We start from the raw sequence: 23,433 nt of genomic DNA, 5'->3' as shown, positions 1-23,433 counted from the left end.
CGTGTGTGCATGTATGTGTGCGTGTGCACGTGTATGTGTGCGCGTGCGCATGTATATGCGTGCGTGTGCATATATATCTATATCATACAAACACTCACAAAGGGGGTAAGCGCGGCCCTCCTACCCCAGCCGCCAAAGCTCCCTTACCCCCTCGCCGCTCCCTCCCCCCCCGCCCGCTCCCTTACCCCCCCGCCTGCTCCCTTTCCCCCCCCCCCCCGCCCGCTCCCTTACCCCCCCGGCCGCCAACTCCCCAGCCGCTGGGGGGCCAAGCAGCCTCGGATCTGCGCCAGTCCCACTCTCCACCACCTCTCACTCCCGTTGTGTGTGTGTGTGTGTGTGTAGGGACATTTTACTCCTGCCAACAATTTGTGCCTCACTTTCACCCCACCCTACCCCTGCCCTTCACCCCCCTACTCCTGCCCTTCACCACCCCTGCCCTTCACCCCCCTCTACCCCTGCCCTTCACCCCCCCTACTACCCCTGCTCTTCACCCCCCCTAACCCTGACCTTCACCCACCCCTACCCTTCACCCACCCCTACCCCTGCCCTTCACCCCCCCTACCCCTGCCCTTCACCCCCCCCACGCCTGCCCTTTGACTGACGCACGCACACACCCTGACTGACGCACTCACACACCCTGACTGACGCACTCACACACCCTGACTGACGCACGCACACACCCTGACTGACGCACGCACACACCCTGACTGACGCACGCACACACCCTGACTGACGCACGCACACACCCTGAGTGACGCACGCACACACCCTGACTGACGCACGCACACACACCCTGACTGGCGTACGCACACAAACCCTGACTGGCGCACGCACACAAACCCTGACTGGCGCACGCACACAAACCCTGACAGCCGCACGCACACACCCTGACTGACGCACGCACACACCCTGACTGACGCACGCACACACCCTGACTGACGCACGCACACACACTGACGCACACACACACTGACTGACTGACGCACGCACACACACACACACACACACTGACTGATTGACGCACTGACTGACACACACACATACATACTGACGCACGCACACAACCCCTCACAGCCGCATGCACACAACCCCTCACAGCCACACGCACACATACACAGACTGACGCGCGCACACACACACACACACTGACTGCTGCACACACACCCACTGACTGCTGCACACACACACACTGACTGCTGCACACACACACACACACACACACACACACTGACACACACACACACACTGACACAAACAAACACACACACACACACTGACTGACACACACACACTTACTGACGCGCGTGCGCGCACACCCCCACACCCACACACTTACTGAATGACTGACTGACTGCCGCACGCACACACTGACTGACTGAGGCACACACACACGCACACACTGACTGTGTGTGTGTGTGTGCGTCAGTCAGTCTGTGTGTGTGTTTGTGTTTCTGCGTCAGACTCACTGACGCGCGCGCACACACACTGACTGACTGACGCACACACAATGACTGACGCTGTAAAGGAGGGAGGGGGGGAACTGGATTGATGTGAATGGGGACAAACAGAGAGAGGGGAGGGGTGAGGAGAGAGAGAGGAGCGGGAACATTACATCCCGGGCAACGCCGGGTCTCTCAGCTAGTATAAAATAAACGTAAAGAGAGGGTGCATACCATTCAATGATGGATACAAAAAAAGGAACAACAGGACAGTCACTCTTATACTCCCAGAAAGTGAATATATATATCATTTACGTGAATCACTATCCGTATTTGAAGTGTGTGTGTATATAAATATATATATACATACAAATGAGCATACAGTAATATTTCCATTTGCTATTTGCCTTGCTATGGAGGGTTTTTGTCACTTTTTTACTCACATAACTTCACATATACATACATATATAATATATATATATATATATATATATATATATATATATATATATATATATATATATATGTGCGCAGTGGAAGTGTATTGTGTGTATTTACCTACACACTCACTCCACATTTCAGTAACATACATATACATCTAAATAATATTCACATATACACGTTTGCTATAAATGGAATTATTACAATTTTTACATTATATACACGTGCAATGAATGGAATAAACACTGTAATAAGTTTGAAATCGCCTATCCGAGCTGCTATGCATGGCTGATCCCTTTTCTCCAGCTTCCTTGAATGTACTACTGTATGAGGAAGATCATGTGACCAGATGCTAGTGCACGTTTAGAGAGAGGGAGGGCAGTGCTGACAAAGGGGTGTGCCTGGGTTTGTGACAGGCCATGAAGGGGCAGTGCCTAAGCAAATGCTTGTTAAAATAGAATACAAGAAAATTGGTCTTTCAAAGTTGTTTTTTTAAAACCGAAAATGCTAAAAGTATTTTTTCTTACTACAGAACTGATTTATTAAAAAAAACACACATGCAGGATATAGACTGAACTGCAGCTTTAAGTGTAGAGTCATTGTTTAAAATATATTGCAAAAGTATATTCCAGCGGATGACGAGAGTATATCAAATATGCATGAGCATGGGTTTACACAGACATTTGATATTAGAAAAATACTTGTATAGGTGATTTCGACGCGGAGCTCTCATGTGGTGAAAAAGTTCAAAATGTTCAAAACGTATAGTCCAGATTCTTCATAACTCCTTTCTAACTTCAATTCATGTTGCAGAGGTTGTCGCGATGGTATGCATCATTTCTGGTCCTCAAGGGTTGGTTCGAGGTAGATTCATATTTGGGACGTGCGCCCTATTGGAGATTGGAGAGGAAGTGGATCAGTGTGTGTTAAAACAAAGAGGTAGATGTAAATGAAATTTAATAAAATAAAATAGTAGATGTTATAGAATAGTAGATGTTTATAAAATATTAAAAAATAAAAGTTGTTTAAAAATTGTTTACAAATGGGGGATTTGGAGCAGATTGATGGGTGTTCAGAGAAAGGCTGCAATGTCTATCTCTACATTGAGGCCTGTGGGTACCAGGCTTTTCAATTTGTAGATCCAAAACGTTTCTTTTCTTGATAGAGATGTCAGTCTGTCGCCTCCCCTCCAATGTGGGGGGACTACTTCAATGCCCCTAAATTCAAGGCCCGACGGATCTCCTTGGTGATGTAGTGCGAAATGCTTAGAGACACTATGTGTCATTAGTTTCCGTCTGATATTCCCTAGGTGTTCCAAAATACGCACCCGCAGGGGTCGACTGGTGCGCCCTACATATTGGAGTCCACAGGGGCAGTTTAAAAGGTAGACTACGAATTCTGATTTGCAATTAATGAAGCTGCCGGTTTTGAACTGTTCTCCTGTTGTATTAGAGCTGAACTGAATTTTTTCCTTACTTCCCTGTTTGCATGCTTTGCATGTATTACATCTATGGAAACCTTTGGCTGTTTGTAGCCAGTTTGAGTCCTGGCCTGTTGTTCTATTCTCCATTCTAAAGAGGCTTGGTGCTAACTTTCTTTTGATGTTATCTGCCCTTTTATAGATGACTTTCGGTTTTTCTGGGAGGTACTCTTTCAGGGTGGGGTCTCCCTGTAGGAGATGCCAGTGTTTATTCAGGATCTGTTGTATGCTTCCTGCATCCTGACTAAACTGTGTTAAGAAAGCGATGCTGAACTCTTCTTTGGGTTTAGGTGGATTAGTTTTAAGGATTTCAATACGTTCGAGCTCCCCTACTTCTCTTATTGCTATATCCATCTTATCGTTATCATAGTTTTTAGCAATGAAACGCTTCTTAAGAATATTGGATTGTTCCCTATAAATATGGTCATCGCTACAGTTTCTCCTAATTCGACGAAACTGTCCTGGGGGTATGTTCTTTAACCATTTTTTGTGGTGGCAGCTAGTGTTAAGTAGGTAGTTGTTACAGTCCACTTTTTTGAAGAAAGTTTTAGTCTTTAGTTTGGTGTCTTCTATGTAAATAGTAAGGTCTAAGAAGTCTACCGTGTTATTTCCTATGCAAGTTGTAAAAGCCAAGTTCCTCTCATTAGTATTAATATAGTTTAAGAAATGGTTCAAGTTTTCACTACTACCTTTCCAGATGAAAAACACATCATCGATGTATCTTCGCCATAGCACGAGATCCGCACCAAATTCATGCTCTGACCAGATGGTATCGGTCTCCCAATTGTCCATGAACAGATTGGCATAACTTGGTGCGAATTTCGTACCCATCGCTGTGCCACATTTTTGTAGGAAATATGTTCCATCAAATTTAAAAAGGTTATGCTTCAGAATAAAATTGATACTTTCTAAAATGAAGCGTCTTTGTTCTATTTTAACAGTTGGGTCTTTTGTTAATGTCCTATTGATGGCTTCAATTCCATCGTCGTGTTTTATGGATGTGTATAATGAAGTTACATCACAAGTGCAGATTTTGTAGTCATCTTGCCAAATTACCTGTTCTAATACATTAAGAATTTGCGTGGTATCTCTTAGATAGGACCGCATCTCCGCAACATATGGTTGTAGAAAACCATCTATATATTCCGATAGTCGCGACGTGAGTGAGCCTATCCCAGAGATGATGGGTCTCCCTGGTGGTGCTTTAATATCCTTATGTATTTTGGGTAAAAAATAAAATATCGGCATAACTGGGAATTTTATATTTAAATAGTCGTATTCTTTTTCATTTAGGACTCCTGTTGTACTGCCTTTGTCTAGTAGGGTGAGGAATTCTATACAGAATTCTTTATGCGGATTCGTCTTAAGACGTGCATAGGTGATGTCGTCAGATAATATCCTCTCTGCTTCTCCCTTATAATATTCAGTGTCCATAATGACAACCCCCCCCCCCCTTTGTCTGCTTGTTTGAATATGATATCCTTATCTTTCTCTAAGTTTTGCAAAGCGATTTTCTCTTTTAGTGTTAAATTGTTCTTCGTTATCTTTGTCGTACCTGAGGTCAGTTTGTCAAAGTCTTCCTGGATTTTTTGGTGGAACACTTCTAGATTATGGCCTTTTGCCCAGCTAGGATAGAATTTGGACTTGTTTTTAAGATTTGAATGTTTAAAATCACTCTCTATGTTTATGTTCGTATCATTACTTACTATCTCCCTAGTTTGTGCGTCTTTGGAAAGAATTTTTTTTTTAAGCGTAAGCTGTCTGATGTATTTGTGTGCGTCTATATACAGATTAAAACTATTCGCCTTAGCAACTGGCGCGAAATTCAGCCCCTTTTTTATAAGCTTACATTCATCTATGTTGAGTTCTTTTTTACTTAGATTAAATATATTGTTTACATCGCTGCTCTTTTCCTGTGTCCTTCTTCCTCCCCGCTTTCCTCGTGTGGTCTTTTTCTGAGTTTTGTGTTTGGTGTTTCTATTTCTTTCTGTTCTTCTACCACTAGAGTGCGATTCTGGGTGGCTATTGGTGGTGGTTTTGCTACTTGGGCCTGTTCTAAAAAATGACCTGTATGTGGTCTGGGTGATCGTTGTTCTCTCACGTGACCTTGCTCCTTATCATGTCTTTCTCTGTATGTTTGCCTCTGTTCCCTGTAAGGTGATTTGCGTTCCCGTCTTGGGCTCTGGTCCCTATATTGTTTGTGGGGTGACCGGTAGTGTCTCCTTTGGCTTTCTTCTCTCTCATAGCGTCTCTCTCTGTATTCCCGATTTGACCCATAGTGTTTGTAAGGTGATCTGTGGTCCCTATCTCTGCTCCTTTCTTTCTCATACCTGCTATCACGTTCAAGTGGTGATCTAGTTCTGTAGTTATATGTTGTTGGCTTAGCAGTGTGATACCTTTCGTGATACTCTTTTGCTTTAGAATAGTATTTATTGTCCTGCCAATGTTCTTCTCTGTTTCTATCATTTTTCTTTGCCTCGTCCCTTTTGTGGCTTCCTGTGTCTTCAATAGTGTGCGTTTTAGTTTCTTTATTCTCTCTAGGGGTTTCTAGGACACCCGCCTCCTGCCTTCTTGGTGGAATTTGTCTAGCCTCTTTATTAAATGATACATTCTTATTGTTTTCATATTTGGGATAGTTCTTATGCCTCTCTGGATTCGTTGGATAGCTTAATGTGTTGGATCTTGAATTCTGGTTTTTATTACTATCTTCTCTACTCCTATATTTGAACATTTTTCTATCCCTTGGGGTGCTAGGTGGGACTAGTGAGACCCGTTGCCATTTGGGGTTTGACCCCACTACATAATCTTCCTCGTCTCGTCTGAATTTTTTGTTCTTTGACTCTATCAGGTTTTTTTCTATGGCGTCTATTTCATCCGCTAGTTTTCTGTCCCTACTTATGAAGGTGGGATTATCTATAGAGGTTTCTAATCTTTTCTGAATTAGTGTGACTTCTCGGTCAATTTCTATTAGTGTCTTTGTATGGTGTTTAATGATAAGTTTCATTAAAGTGAATGAACAGGCATCCATAGCTTCCTCCCATTGTACATTGTATTCTACATCTGCTAATTCAAAGGATGATTTTTTATCAAACCGTAAACCCCTAGGAATACGTTTGATGTCAATGTATTTTTCTAGGTAGACTTTGTCCCAGACCTTTTTGGTCTCCTTCTTAAGTAAATTCTCTAGTTTATCGAATTCATTATTTATTGTTTCTAAGTCTCCCATTTCCGCTGACTCAATTTCTCTCATTTTGTTCTCTATGTTGTTACTTCTAAAAAATTTTTTTGTGAAAACACTCTCCTTGATTTCGACCATATCTTCTATCTCTATGGTTGCTACTTCCATGTTGAGATTTCTAATGTGGGGTGCTGCCACCAGGATGGGATTAGAGAAGTCTGGAGGTTATTTGGACTGGGGCGCTCCCTAAATTTTGTGGCTTAAAAAGTTGTTGTAACGCCTTACTCTGTTAAAAAATGATAAAATATAAAATATGATTTTGGTGTTTGTGGTGCAAAAGGGTGTGTAGAAAAACATATACTGGCCCTTTTAGTTGATTTTGTGGTTGCTGCTTGACCTTGGAGAAGGGAATCCCGTGTCCTTCTCAGCGTGGCAGTAGTGGTGTGAAGATGGTCAGCGCGAACCTCGTGGACTTCACGGATATAGTGGATCCGGATGCAGTATTAAGACAAGAATAAAAGAATAAAACACGATATTAGTGTATCATGTCCACATTGGGGGATTGGGGGGAAAAAAAGGGGAGGGGGGGAGTGGGAAGGGGGAGTAGAGGGGTGGGGTAGGAGTGGACGGTTGTGGGATGGATGGTGGGTTCCCACTAACTAATCACAGAATGCATAGAATATATGGATCCAGTGACTCACACGGGCTTGTGTGGTGTCTCTCCCTCAACGCTGACTGGTGTGGGTAAATACAGACTCATATACTGGAGTCTCAGATATACATTAAACTCACACGGCCTGATGTGAGTCCTTGCCCTCAGAGGGTAATGTCCTGTATGGATGGTGTCCTGTTGTTTCAGCAGAGTTGTCCCCCGATGGGTGTGGTGTGTGAGTGTCTCCTCTCCCCGTATCCCAAATGACCAAAAAGAAATGTGCAAACCAAAAGTCAAAATGAATTAAAAGGTCTTTAATGGGTTAACAGTGAAGACATGTGCATACACTATGCATACATGTTGTGGTGCTTAAAAGGTATAAAACAATATGACACGATAACACAACGAACTAAACAGTATGTGATGTACTGAAGCAAACACAAAAAAGGACTCTCACACTAAACGAATATACAAAATCACTTGCCCAGCATCATCCGCTCAGAGCACTCCTGCACGATCTCCTCCTCCGTTTTTTGCTCCAACTGGCGCGTCCGGCAGCGGAACCGGAAAGGGGGATCTAAACCGGATGTCCTGCAGTGTGCTGGGTCCCTCTGTCAATGAGCTCCGGCAGGGAACTACGCGTTTCGCAATAAGCTTCGTCAGGTTCCTGCCGGATGCTCATTGTGTGCTGCATTTATAGGTGCCCCCATTAGTTTAATTGGAGAAACACCTGGATTAAGGGCATGGTTTAAATTTAGACAGTTATATCTCTTTATAGGAGCTACCTTTGGAAGCCCCTAATGTCAGGGATAGTGAGATGTGCCTGTAAATATAAATAATGGGTTAGATAAGCATATATTAAAATTAGATAAGCATATATTAAAATAAATCAATACATTATAAAAACTACATTTTAAAAAATACTTAGAGATGATCATTGTATTTGTCCTTAGAAGCATTTTAAGTTTAATAAAAAACGGTGGAAATTGGAATTTGATTGGGGTATTTGTGTGATTTGGAATCTTTTAGTTCCTCCGTGTGCAGTATTTTTAAAACCATTCTCTGTTGGTTAAAATCTTTACATATGTAATACAATAGTGCCACCATGTGGCTGGATGTGAAAATTACCTCAACACTGTCATAACCTAATGGTAAAAGTTAAGCAATCTTGGTAGTGTGGCACACATCCCTTTAAAGTAACTTAAAAATGTGCCAGAGTGTATTACAGCAAAAAATATATTTATGTGACAAAAGTTATAACGAATTACATATTTGACGGAAAAAATATAATATTATTATTATCAAGATGGTTAAAAAACCTTACTGTTTATAGCCACTACATCTGACATAAGGGTAGAACAACCTAGGCACCCAAAATCTTGGTTTCCTCATTCAGCTATCTAAAATGTACCACTCAATATCTCCGTGTTAGTTAAAAGATATTTCAAATGCTGCCACCAAGTGGCCGCATATCGAAATTGCTACTTCAAAACCCTAATATTATCTCTACCACACTGTGGATAGTGCGGTATTCAGTTAAGTGTAGAGTCATTGTTTAAAATATATTGCAAAAGTATATTCCAGTGGATGACGAGAGTATATCAAATATGCATGAGCATGGGTTTACACAGACATTTGATATTAGAAAAATACTTGTATAGGTGATTTCGACGCGGAGCTCTCATGTGGTGAAAAAGTTCAAAATGTTCAAAACGTATAGTCCAGATTCTTCATAACTCCTTTCTAACTTCAATTCATGTTGCAGAGGTTGTCGCGATGGTATGCATCATTTCTGGTCCTCAAGGGTTGGTTCGAGGTAGATTCATATTTGGGACGTGCGCCCTATTGGAGATTGGAGAGGAAGTGGATCAGTGTGTGTTAAAACAAAGAGGTAGATGTAAATGAAATTTAATAAAATAAAATAGTAGATGTTATAGAATAGTAGATGTTTATAAAATATTAAAAAATAAAAGTTGTTTAAAAATTGTTTACAAATGGGGGATTTGGAGCAGATTGATGGGTGTTCAGAGAAAGGCTGCAATGTCTATCTCTACATTGAGGCCTGTGGGTACCAGGCTTTTCAATTTGTAGATCCAAAACGTTTCTTTTCTTGATAGAGATGTCAGTCTGTCGCCTCCCCTCCAATGTGGGGGGACTACTTCAATGCCCCTAAATTCAAGGCCCGACGGATCTCCTTGGTGATGTAGTGCGAAATGCTTAGAGACACTATGTGTCATTAGTTTCCGTCTGATATTCCCTTATATTCGTTTAGTGTGAGAGTCCTTTTTTGTGTTTGCTTCAGTACATCACATTGTGTTATCGTGTCATATATTGTTTTATACCTTTTAAGCACCACAACATGTATGCATAGTGTATGCACATGTCTTCACGGTTAACCCATTAAAGACCTTTTAATTCATTTTGACTTTTGGTTTGCACATTTCTTTTTGGTCATTTGGGATACGGGGAGAGGAGACACTCACACACCACACCCATCGGGGGACAACTCTGCTGAAACAACAGGACACCATCCATACAGGACATTACCCTCTGAGGGCAAGGACTCACATCAGGCCGTGTGAGTTTAATGTATATCTGAGACTCCAGTATATGAGTCTGTATTTACCCACACCAGTCAGCGTTGAGGGAGAGACACCACACAAGCCCGTGTGAGTCACTGGATCCATATATTCTATGTATTCTGTGATTAGTTAGTGGGAACCCACCATCCATCCCACAACCGTCCACTCCTACCCCACCCCTCTACTCCCCCTTCCCACTCCCCCCCTCCCCTTTTTTTCCCCCCAATCCCCCAATGTGGACATGATACACTAATATCGTGTTTTATTCTTTTATTCTTGTCTTAATACTGCATCCGGATCCACTATATCCGTGAAGTCCACGAGGTTCGCGCTGACCATCTTCACACCACTACTGCCACGCTGAGAAGGACACGGGATTCCCTTCTCCAAGGTCAAGCAGCAACCACAAAATCAACTAAAAGGGCCAGTATATGTTTTTCTACACACCCTTTTGCACCACAAACACCAAAATCATATTTTATATTTTATCATTTTTTAACAGAGTAAGGCGTTACAACAACTTTTTAAGCCACAAAATTTAGGGAGCGCCCCAGTCCAAATAACCTCCAGACTTCTCTAATCCCATCCTGGTGGCAGCACCCCACATTAGAAATCTCAACATGGAAGTAGCAACCATAGAGATAGAAGATATGGTCGAAATCAAGGAGAGTGTTTTCACAAAAAGAATTTTTAGAAGTAACAACATAGAGAACAAAATGAGAGAAATTGAGTCAGCGGAAATGGGAGACTTAGAAACAATAAATAATGAATTCGATAAACTAGAGAATTTACTTAAGAAGGAGACCAAAAAGGTCTGGGACAAAGTCTACCTAGAAAAATACATTGACATCAAACGTATTCCTAGGGGTTTACGGTTTGATAAAAAATCATCCTTTGAATTAGCAGATGTAGAATACAATGTACAATGGGAGGAAGCTATGGATGCCTGTTCATTCACTTTAATGAAACTTATCATTAAACACCATACAAAGACACTAATAGAAATTGACCGAGAAGTCACACTAATTCAGAAAAGATTAGAAACCTCTATAGATAATCCCACCTTCATAAGTAGGGACAGAAAACTAGCGGATGAAATAGACGCCATAGAAAAAAACCTGATAGAGTCAAAGAACAAAAAATTCAGACGAGACGAGGAAGATTATGTAGTGGGGTCAAACCCCAAATGGCAACGGATCTCACTAGTCCCACCTAGCACCCCAAGGGATAGGAAAATGTTCGAATATAGGAGTAGAGAAGATAGTAATAAAAACCAGAATTCAAGATCCAACACATTAAGCTATCCAACGAATCCAGAGAGGCATAAGAACTATCCCAAATATGAAAACAATAAGAATGTATCATTTAATAAAGAGGCTAGACAAATTCCACCAAGAAGGCAGGAGGCGGGTGCCCTAGAAACCCCTAGAGAGAATAAAGAAACTAAAACGCACACTATTGAAGACACAGGAAGCCACAAAAGGGACGAGGCAAAGAAAAATGAAAGAGACAGAGAAGAACATTGGCAGGACAATAAATACTATTCTAAAGCAAAAGAGTATCACGAAAGGTATCACACTGCTAAGCCAACAACATATAACTACAGAACTAGATCACCACTTGAACGTGATAGCAGGTATGAGAAAGAAAGGAGCAGAGATAGGGACCACAGATCACCTTACAAACACTATGGGTCAAATCGGGAATACAGAGAGAGACGCTATGAGAGAGAAGAAAGCCAAAGGAGACACTACCGGTCACCCCACAAACAATATAGGGACCAAAGCCCAAGACGGGAACGCAAATCACCTTACAGGGAACAGAGGCAAACATACAGAGAAAGACATGATAAGGAGCAAGGTCACGTGAGAGAACAACGATCACCCAGACCACATACAGGTCATTTTTTAGAACAGGCCCAAGTAGCAAAACCACCACCAATAGCCACCCAGAATCGCACTCTAGTGGTAGAAGAACAGAAAGAAATAGAAACACCAAACACAAAACTCAGAAAAAGACCACACGAGGAAAGCGGGGAGGAAGAAGGACACAGGAAAAGAGCAGCGATGTAAACAATACTGTATATTTAATCTAAGTAAAAAAGAACTCAACATAGATGAATGTAAGCTTATAAAAAAGGGGCTGAATTTCGCGCCAGTTGCTAAGGCGAATAGTTTTAATCTGTATATAGACGCACACAAATACATCAGACAGCTTACGCTTAAAAAAAAAATTCTTTCCAAAGACGCACAAACTAGGGAGATAGTAAGTAATGATACGAACATAAACATAGAGAGTGATTTTAAACATTCAAATCTTAAAAACAAGTCCAAATTCTATCCTAGCTGGGCAAAAGGCCATAATCTAGAAGTGTTCCACCAAAAAATCCAGGAAGACTTTGACAAACTGACCTCAGGTACGACAAAGATAACGAAGAACAATTTAACACTAAAAGAGAAAATCGCTTTGCAAAACTTAGAGAAAGATAAGGATATCATATTCAAACAAGCAGACAAAGGGGGGGGGGTTGTCATTATGGACACTGAATATTATAAGGGAGAAGCAGAGAGGATATTATCTGACGACATCACCTATGCACGTCTTAAGACGAATCCGCATAAAGAATTCTGTATAGAATTCCTCACCCTACTAGACAAAGGCAGTACAACAGGAGTCCTAAATGAAAAAGAATACGACTATTTAAATATAAAATTCCCAGTTATGCCGATATTTTATTTTTTACCCAAAATACATAAGGATATTAAAGCACCACCAGGGAGACCCATCATCTCTGGGATAGGCTCACTCACGTCGCGACTATCGGAATATATAGATGGTTTTCTACAACCATATGTTGCGGAGATGCGGTCCTATCTAAGAGATACCACGCAAATTCTTAATGTATTAGAACAGGTAATTTGGCAAGATGACTACAAAATCTGCACTTGTGATGTAACTTCATTATACACATCCATAAAACACGACGATGGAATTGAAGCCATCAATAGGACATTAACAAAAGACCCAACTGTTAAAATAGAACAAAGACGCTTCATTTTAGAAAGTATCAATTTTATTCTGAAGCATAACCTTTTTAAATTTGATGGAACATATTTCCTACAAAAATGTGGCACAGCGATGAGTACGAAATTCGCACCAAGTTATGCCAATCTGTTCATGGACAATTGGGAGACTGATACCATCTGGTCAGAGCATGAATTTGGTGCGGATCTCGTGCTATGGCGAAGATACATCGATGATGTGTTTTTCATCTGGAAAGGTAGTAGTGAAAACTTGAACCATTTCTTAAACTATATTAATACTAATGAGAGGAACTTGGCTTTTACAACTTGCATAGGAAATAACACGGTAGACTTCTTAGACCTTACTATTTACATAGAAGACACCAAACTAAAGACTAAAACTTTCTTCAAAAAAGTGGACTGTAACAACTACCTACTTAACACTAGCTGCCACCACAAAAAATGGTTAAAGAACATACCCCCAGGACAGTTTCGTCGAATTAGGAGAAACTGTAGCGATGACCATATTTATAGGGAACAATCCAATATTCTTAAGAAGCGTTTCATTGCTAAAAACTATGATAACGATAAGATGGATATAGCAATAAGAGAAAAGTAGGGGAGCTCGAACGTAGTGAAATCCTTAAAACTAATCCACCTAAGCCCAAAGAAGAGTTCAGCATCGCTTTCTTAACACAGTTTAGTCAGGATGCAGGAAGCATACAACAGATCCTGAATAAACACTGGCATCTCCTACAGGGAGACCCCACCCTGAAAGAGTACCTCCCAGAAAAACCGAAAGTCATCTATAAAAGGGCAGATAACATCAAAAGAAAGTTAGCACCAAGCCTCTTTAGAATGGAGAATAGAACAACAGGCCAGGACTCAAACTGGCTACAAACAGCCAAAGGTTTCCATAGATGTAATACATGCAAAGCATGCAAACAGGGAAGTAAGTAAACAATTCAGTTCAGCTCTAATACAACAGGAGAACAGTTCAAAACCGGCAGCTTCATTAATTGCAAATCAGAATTCGTAGTCTACCTTTTAAACTGCCCCTGTGGACTCTAATATGTAGGGCGCACCAGTCGACCCCTGCGGGTGCGTATTTTGGAACACCTAGGGAATATCAGACGGAAACTAATGACACATAGTGTCTCTAAGCATTTCGCACTACATCACCAAGGAGATCCGTCGGGCCTTGAATTTAGGGGCATTGAAGTAGTCCCCCCACATTGGAGGGGAGGCGACAGACTGACATCTCTATCAAGAAAAGAAACGTTTTGGATCTACAAATTGAAAAGCCTGGTACCCACAGGCCTCAATGTAGAGATAGACATTGCAGCCTTTCTCTGAACACCCATCAATCTGCTCCAAATCTCCCATTTTTAAACAATTTTTAAACAACTTTTATTTTTTAATATTTTATAAACATCTACTATTCTATAACATCTACTATTTTATTTTATTAAATTTCATTTACATCTACCTCTTTGTTTTAACACACACTGATCCACTTCCTCTCCAATCTCCAATAGGGCGCACGTCCCAAATATGAATCTACCTCGAACCAACCCTTGAGGACCAGAAATGATGCATACCATCGCGACAACCTCTGCAACATGAATTGAAGTTAGAAAGGAGTTATGAAGAATCTGGACTATACGTTTTGAACATTTTCACCACATGAGAGCTCCGCGTCGAAATCACCTATACAAGTATTTTTCTAATATCAAATGTCTGTGTAAACCCATGCTCATGCATATTTGATATACTCTCGTCATCCGCTGGAATATACTTTTGCAATATATTTTAAACAATGACTCTACACTTAACTGAATACCGCACTATCCACAGTGTGGTAGAGATAATATTAGGGTTTTGAAGTAGCAATTTCGATATGCGGCCACTTGGTGGCAGCATTGTATTACAAATGAAATATCTTTTAACTAACACGGAGATATTGAGTGGTACATTTTAGATAGCTGAATGAGGAAACCAAGATTTTGGGTGCCTAGGTTGTTCTACCCTTATGTCAGATGTAGTGGCTATAAACAGTAAGGTTTTTTAACCATCTTGATAATAATAATATTATATTTTTTCCGTCAAATATGTAATTCGTTATAACTTTTGTCACATAAATATATTTTTTGCTGTAATACACTCTGGCACATTTTTAAGTTACTTTAAAGGGATGTGTGCCACACTACCAAGATTGCTTAACTTTTACCATTAGGTTATGACAGTGTTGAGGTAATTTTCACATCCAGCCACATGGTGGCACTATTGTATTACATATGTAAAGATTTTAACCAACAGAGAATGGTTTTAAAAATACTGCACACGGAGGAACTAAAAGATTCCAAATCACACAAATACCCCAATCAAATTCCAATTTCCACCGTTTTTTATTAAACTTAAAATGCTTCTAAGGACAAATACAATGATCATCTCTAAGTATTTTTTAAAATGTAGTTTTTATAATGTATTGATTTATTTTAATATATGCTTATCTAATTTTAATATATGCTTATCTAACCCATTATTTATATTTACAGGCACATCTCACTATCCCTGACATTAGGGGCTACCAAAGGTAGCTCCTATAAAGAGATATAACCGTCTAAATTTAAACCATGCCCTTAATCCAGGTGTTTCTCCAATTAAACTAATGGGGGCACCTATAAATGCAGCACACAATGAGCATCCGGCAGGAACCTGACGAAGCTTATTGTGAAACGCGTAGTTCCCTGCCGGAGCTCATTGACAGAGGGACCCAGCACACTGCAGGACATCCGGTTCAGATCCCCCTTTCCGGTTCCGCTGCCGGACGCGCCAGTTGGAGCAAAAAACGGAGGAGGAGATCGTGCAGGAGTGCTCTGAGCGGATGATGCTGGGCAAGTGATTTTGTATATTCGTTTAGTGTGAGAGTCCTTTTTTGTGTTTGCTTCAGTACATCACATACTGTTTAGTTCATTGTGTTATCGTGTCATATATTGTTTTATACCTTTTAAGCACCACAACATGTATGCATAGTGTATGCACATGTCTTCACTGTTAACCCATTAAAGACCTTTTAATTCATTTTGACTTTTGGTTTGCACATTGCTTTTTGGTCATTTGGGATACGGGGAGAGGAGACACTCACACACCACACCCATCGGGGGACAACTCTGCTGAAACAACAGGACACCATCCATACAGGACATTACCCTCTGAGGGCAAGGACTCACATCAGGCCGTGTGAGTTTAATGTATATCTGAGACTCCAGTATATGAGTCTGTATTTACCCACACCAGTCAGCGTTGAGGGAGAGACACCACACAAGCCCGTGTGAGTCACTGGATCCATATATTCTATGTATTCTGTGATTAGTTAGTGGGAACCCACCATCCATCCCACCACCGTCCACTCCTACCCCACCCCCCTACTCCCCCTTCCCACTCCCCCCCTCCCCTTTTTTCCCCCCCAATCCCCCAATGTGGACATGATACACTAATATCGTGTTTTATTCTTTTATTCTTGTCTTAATACTGCATCCGGATTCACTATATCCGTGAGGTCCACGAGGTTCGCGCTGACCATCTTCACACCACTACTGCCACGCTGAGAAGGACACGGGATTCCCTTCTCCAAGGTCAAGCAGCAACCACAAAATCAACTAAAAGGGCCAGTATATGTTTTTCTACACACCCTTTTGCACCACAAACACCAAAATCATATTTTATATTTTATCATTTTTTAACAGAGTAAGGCGTTACAACAACTTTTTAAGCCACAAAATTTAGGGAGCGCCCCAGTCCAAATAACCTCCGTGACGGGGTGACTGACTGGGGTGACACACACACACACACTCTCCACACACGACAGGGGGTAGAAGAGGAAAGGCCGCACGACCGAGCACCACCACTGACCCGCTCGCTCCCCCCCCCCCCCCGCGACCATCTCCCGCCCTGCGCGGACAGCCACGGGACAGTGGAGAAGCGGAGACAAAGTAGGTAAGGGGGGAAAACCCCCGCTACCATCTCCAGCCCCGCGCGGGGATCAGGCGAAGCGGCGCGGGAAGCCGGGGTAAGCGGGGAACACCCCCACTACCATCACCCGCCCCCCAAGGGTATCGCGGGAAGCCGGGGTAAGTGGGGAAGCCCCCCACTACCATCACCCGCCCCCCAAGGGTATCGCGGGGAACATCCCCACTACCATCACCAGCCCCGCGCGGGTATCGCGGGAAGCCGGGGAACACCCACTACCATCACCCAGGGATCGGGGGAGGCCGGGGGGGGGGGGGGGGGGAAGGGGGGGGACACCTCTGCCCCGCGCGGGAAGCTGGGGTAAGCGGGGGCCGGGGAGAGAAGGGGGAACACCCACGCTACCATATCCAGCCACGCGCGGGTATCGGGGGTTGGGGGGAGAAAGGGGGAACTGCAGGAGGCAGGGAAGGAGCAGAGGGGATGGAGGATTGGAGAGTACTTACGCTCGTACTCTCCAACAGATCTCCGGCCAGAAAAAATGGCCATACGTTGGGGGCCGGCTCATATAGAGCCTGGCCGCGCGCCCACAAAGCCTGGGAGCGCGCGCCAATCAGCAGTCAGGTAGGGGGAGTTTTTTTTTTTTTTTTTGTTTCAGGCAGCTAGAGCGGGAAAATTTCAGCGCGAGCAGGGAAATTTAAAAAAATAAACACGTGTGCTGCTTGGGCCAATATTTACTCGCCCAGGGGTTAAATCCACCCGCCCCGGGCGTGTAAATGTATAGGATTGTCGAACACTGTATATATATATATATATATATGTGTGTGTGCGTGTGCGTGTGTGTGTGCTTGTGTGTGTGTGTATGTGTGTGTGTGTATGTGTGTGTGTGTATGTGTGTGTGCGTTTGTGTGTGTGTGTATGAGCAGAGCAGTGACGTCACCAGCTCCCCAAGCAGGAGCGCCGGGTGTCCTGGCTATTTCGCAAGCTCACGCGGGGAGTGCTGCGGGCAAGTTGAGCGCGCTTCAAAGTCTCTTTTTTTTCCACTCTTTCGCCAGCACACATAGTTTTTATTCTTGACAGTATTAGATTTTCACTTACGCACAATTATTTTTTCTTTGACCAGCAGTATTATCTCCAAACACGTGGGACAGCTATGGGGACATCCTTTGCCCCCTCCTACGCCAACTTGTTCATGGGTTGGTGGGAGATGTCCCACGTGTTTGGAGATTCCAATCCCTTCAGGCGTCATGTGGTGTTTTACAAACGCTACATTGACGACCTGATTTTGATCTGGAGTGGTGGGGAGGAAGACCTTTTGAGGTTCTTTGAATACCTGGCAGACAATACTCTCAACTTGAAATTTACTCACACATATAATAAAAACCACATTTACTTTCTAGATTTAAATTTATATGTGGATATGGAGTATAATATTCAATCAGACATCTATAGAAAGGAGAATGCCAGGAACTCATTACTTCATTATAACAGTTGTCACGCACGCCCTCTGGTTAAGGGCATTCCAAAGGGGCAGTTCCTGCGATTACGCCGTAACTGCTCCACATTGGAGGCCTTTATCCACAGGGCGAAAGAGATGAGGAGGAGGTTCCTGTCGAGGGGATACGATGGTGCAGACCTTGATCAGGCATATCAGCATGCACTGAATATGGATAGGAATACCCTCACCAACATAGCAGCCAACAGTACCCAGATAGATACACAGGCCGAGAACACAGAAGCGCCATTCTTTATTACAAACTATAGCGAACAAGCAAACTCAATTAAAACCATCATACGCAAACATTGGGCCACACTTTCACTAGACCCTTTACTAAATAAAATGGCATGTGTGGGACCCAAAATAGTGTTCCGTAGAGCAGCTACGCTAGGGAATCTTCTGTCACCCAGTTTGCTGAAAACTACTAATACTAACCAGAATAAACTGTCTTTCTTTCCAAAATTGATTGGATCATTTAAATGTGGGCACTGTAAGATTTGTCCCAAAATGAAGAAAGTTAAACATTTCACTGATAAACTTGAAACACGGAAATATCAGATAAAAACCTTTATGTCATGTCAGACCAATTATGTCATATACTTGTTACAATGCGGATGTAAAAAAACAGTATGTGGGGCTTACCAGTAGAGCCTTAAAAATTCGCATTCTAGAACACTTAAGGCTCATCAAGAATTCAGACATGACACATCCGGTCCCAATCCACTTTAACAACTGTCCATTGGGTTCTGTGGACAATTTCAGTTGTTGCGCTATAGAACATGTAGTCCTCCCCCCTCGGGGAGGGGATAGAATCAAGCTCCCACACCAAAGGGAGGCGCACTGGATCCACACATTAAACACATTACAACCCAGTGGACTTAATGTGGATTGGGATCTACGATGTTTTCTTTAAGAGATATATATACAGTAAGAGTGTTATACGTGGAATGCAGATATGTACATATTATGGTCTTCTTTAGAACAGAACGTCTATTGTGTATTTCTGATTTATTCTCTGCACTGTCCCTCCCTTAGCCTTTCCCCCTCCCCTCCCCCCTCCTCCCCCCCCCCCCTCTCTCTTTCCCTCCCTCACACTTCTCATCCCCCCCCCCTTCCATACCTCCCCCCCTCCTCTTTTCCCCCCCTTCTCTCCCCCCCCCCTTTTACCCTTGTTTCTCTCCCTTTCCCACCTACCTTCCCTTGATTCACTGGTCTATAAGTCACAAATATGTCTAAATAAAGCATTAGGAAGCCCCTATATGTATGACTGACTAATCGGTATATAACTTGGGTTATTGTGAATCTAGTGTTGAGTATATTCCACTTGCAGTGTTTGCAACAGCTTTTTATGTTTATTCATATACCTGGAATGTGCTGCCAAATAGTCTTATCATTTTGCTACTGTGTATGTCTGAATATATAATTTAGATGCTCTCTGTGCATATAATATGTTTATAGTGAGCTGCACAGACATTAAATACTTTAAATAGCATGATATTAGCTAACAGGCATATAGCACTGAAGGGGTTAAAGTTGTAATGCCGCTTTCGCGGGCTTTTAGGTATTTAAGAGGCTGTCACCACTTCTCCCCACTCCAAGACGAAGCCCTCTGCGTAAGGGTGAAACGCGTTGAGGGGGAGATGCTGGTGTAGCCCTGGTGTGTGTCAAATAAAGTTATGTTGAACTAGTCATCCGGGAGCCTTTCATTGGACATGCGCAGTTGCGCCGCACTTCTATCCATTTTCTTTTTTTTAAAGCCTGGGTGAAAACTAAACTCGGCAAGCACAGCGCGGTCAGCACGCTCAGCGCTAGCGTGGCCGCAGCCTAAGTGATGAGTAAAATACTTTCCCGCAGCTCCTGCGCTGACTCGCTTGCTACATACAGTTGCTTGCTTGCTGGATAGCGCAGTTGTGGGGATAATAATGCCGCGGCCGTGGGTTTGATCCCCACACCGGCCATTCTGCAGCTTTCTTTGCATTTGTTCTGTGTTTTATAAAAGATTATGAGGATGTAAAAGTTTAAATTGATAAACATACCATGAATCGCTCCCTAGGGTCGTCTCAATCAGCGCTGCTCCCTTCCCCCGTTACCACATGAGAACGCTGGGAAATTAAGGGATTTATAGCAGTATAGTGAAATATTAGGAACATTTTGTATGGAGCAGAATAATTAGCACAGGGAAAATAACAAGAAAATAAAGTCCATCATAAGCACAATTATTCACATATTTAATCTACTGTACATTCTTAGGCCGCGCTTATAGTACTGGCGACGTCGGCCGAAAACAGAAGCATTGCTGCCGCGTGCACTTATAGTGACATTGTCACGTGAACAAATCAAATTGCCGGAATCCCGCACTGCCACCGCCCGGCGAAACATATCTTTCGCCGGTGGCGACGGCGTCGTCACCCGTCGTGTCGCCATCGACGGCACTATAGGCACAGCCTTAATCATTTTTTCTCTCCCTTACTGAGCCTCTCTCTCCCCATCACTGTGCCTCTCCCGCTCCCCCCTCCTGTCCACTGTCCGTCCCCCCCTCCTCTCCCCCCCCCCCTCATAGCTGGAAATTTAGCTCACGTGCAACGCCGGGTCTACACACACACACACACACACACACACACACACACACACACACACACACACACACACACACACACACACACACACACACACACACACACACACACACACACACACACACACACGACATTGTTTATTCAGTTCTTATCCCTTAACCAGCTTCTTCACTAGTAGTTTGGTTCCAGTTCTTATATTTCTCATTATGGGCTTTTAAATGTCTGTTACATTGTATATATATACATGTGCGCTAGCGTCCTTTGTTGCCATGGTAACAAGTATGATACACATGTGGTCCCGTGGCAACGACGCTCGTTATGAGGGGCAGACCTTGCCGTGACACGTGATGTCACAACCCGGAAGCACCGGCAACCAGATACGCGTGGTCTTACCGGCTAATTTGAGACCTCCACACAACTGGAACGGGGTCTGCTTAATAGCGTTTTGGCGCCAAGTGGGTGGGGGCGAATGTCAGTGTTACATAAATGTCTGTCTGTTATATTTGTGTAACACTGAGGGGCGATGAGACGGAAGGGCTGCCGCCCGGAAACGTTATTTGTTCCTTTCTGTCTGTAAATATACACTACGGCACGTAATATAGTGGGCGCGCTTGCTCCGGCGTGCGCGCGTGGCACTTATATATGGCTGTGGTTAGCCAGCCGTTCTATACTAGGTAAAACACTTTCCCGCAGCTCCTGCGCTGACTCGCTTGCTACATACAGTTGCTTGCTGGATAGCGCAGTTGTGGGGATAATAATGCCGCGGCCGTGGGTTTGATCCCCACACCGGCCATTCTGCAGCTTTCTTTGCATTTGTTCTGTGTTTTATAAAAGGTTACGAGGATGTAAAAGTTTAAATTGATAAACATACCATGAATCGCTCCCTAGAGTCGTCTCAATCAGCGCTGCTCCCTTCCCCCGTTACCACACGAGAACGCTGGGAAATTAAGGGATTTATCTCAGTATAGTGAAATATTAGGAACATTTTGTATGGAGTAGAATAATTAGCACAGGGAAAATAACAGGAAAATAAAGCCCATCATAAGCACAATTTTTCAAATATTTAATCTACATTCTTAGGCCGCGCATATAGTACTGGCGACGTCGGCCGAAAACAGAAGCATTGCCGCCACGTGCACTTATAGTGCCCGCTACGGCGACAAAGCGACGTCGCCGTTGCGGAAACTGGAAGCCAGCAAAATTAGATTTTTCAAGGGCCGTCACGTCACGTCACTTGAACAAATCAAATTGCCGGAATCCCGCACTGCCGCCGCCCGGCGAAACATAACTTTTGCCGGTGGCGACGGCGTCGTCACCCGTCGTGTCGCCATCGACGGCACTATAGGAACAGCCTTAATCATTTCTTCTCTCCCTTACTGTGCCTCTCTCCCCCTCACTGTGCCTCTCTCTCCCCATCACTGTGCCTCTCTCTCCCCATCACTGTGCCTCTCTCTCCCCATCACTGTGCCTCTCTCTCCCCTCACTGTGCCTCTCCCGCTCGCCTCACTGTGCCTCTCCCCCTCCCCTCACTGTGCCTCCCCCCGTCCCCTCACTGTGCCTCTCCCATCCCTCTCCCCCTCCCCTCACTGTGCCTCTTTTTCCCCCTCCCCTCACTGCGCACCTCTTCCCCCTCCCCTCACTGCGCCTCTCTCCCCCTACCCTCACTGCCTCTATACCCCCTTCCCCCACTCCCCTCACTGTGCCTCTCCCCCTCCCCTTGCTGCGCCTCTCTCCCCCTCCCCTCACTGTGCCTCTCTCCTCCCTCCCCTCACTGTGCCTCTCACCCCTTCCCCTGACTGTGCCTCTATCCCCCCCCTGACTGTGCCTCTATCCCCCCCTCACTGTGCCTCTATCCCCCCCTCACTGTGCCTCTATCCCCCCTCACAGTGCCTCTCTCCTCCCTTCCCTCACTGTGCCTCTCTCCTCCCTCCCCTCACCCCCTCCCCTCACTGTGCCTCTCACCCCCCTCCCCTCACTGTGCCTCTCCCCCCCTCACTGTGCCTCTCTCCTCCTTCCCTCAATGTGCCTCTCTCCTCCCCTCCCCTCACTGTGCCTCTCTCCTCCCTTCCCTCACTGAGCCTCTCTCCTCCCTTCCCTCACTGAGCCTCTCTCTCTCCTCCCCTCACTGTGCCTCTCCCCCTTTCCTCACTCTCCCCTCCTTTCACTGTGCCTCTCTCCCCCTCACTGTGCCTCTCTCCCCTCTCCCCTCACTGTGCCTCGCTCCCCTCTCCCTGTGCCTCTCCCCTCCCCGTGCTTCTCTCCCTCAACTCACTGTGCCTCTTTCCCCTCCCCTCCCCTCCCTGTGCCTCTCTCCCCCTCCTCATTGTGCATTCCTCCCCCTCCCCTCACTGTGCCTCTCTCTCCCCATTCCCTCACTGTGCCTCTCCCCCCTTTCCTCACTCTACCCCTCCCCTCACTGTGCCTCTCTCCCTCCCCTCACTGTGCCTCTCTCCCCTCACTGTGCCTCTCCCCCTCCCCTCACTGTGCCTCTCTCCCTCCCCTCACTGTGCCTCTCTCCCCCTCACTGTGCCTCTCTCCCTCCCCTCACTGTGCCTCTCTCCCCTCACTGTGCCTCTCTCCCCTCACTGTGCCTCT

At 44.2% G+C, this 23,433-nt stretch overlaps 1 long non-coding RNA gene across 1 annotated transcript; it reads right to left on the bottom strand.

Annotated features, from left to right (window-relative positions):
* Nucleotides 1–7,489: 7,489 nt before the first annotated feature.
* Nucleotides 7,490–21,776, bottom strand: LOC142463018 (uncharacterized). The gene is made up of 3 exons (XR_012787337.1): nt 21,710–21,776; nt 20,299–20,364; nt 7,490–9,032 (listed from the first exon to the last, which is right to left on the bottom strand). It is a non-coding gene; the product is annotated as an uncharacterized LOC142463018 (long non-coding RNA).
* Between the last annotated feature and the right edge of the window lie 1,657 nt (nt 21,777–23,433).

The sequence above is a fragment of the Ascaphus truei genome, chromosome 11 (assembly GCF_040206685.1).
Source record: "Ascaphus truei isolate aAscTru1 chromosome 11, aAscTru1.hap1, whole genome shotgun sequence".
NCBI classification, from domain to species: domain Eukaryota; kingdom Metazoa; phylum Chordata; class Amphibia; order Anura; family Ascaphidae; genus Ascaphus; species Ascaphus truei.
This window is presented reverse-complemented; position numbering and strand designations above follow the sequence as displayed.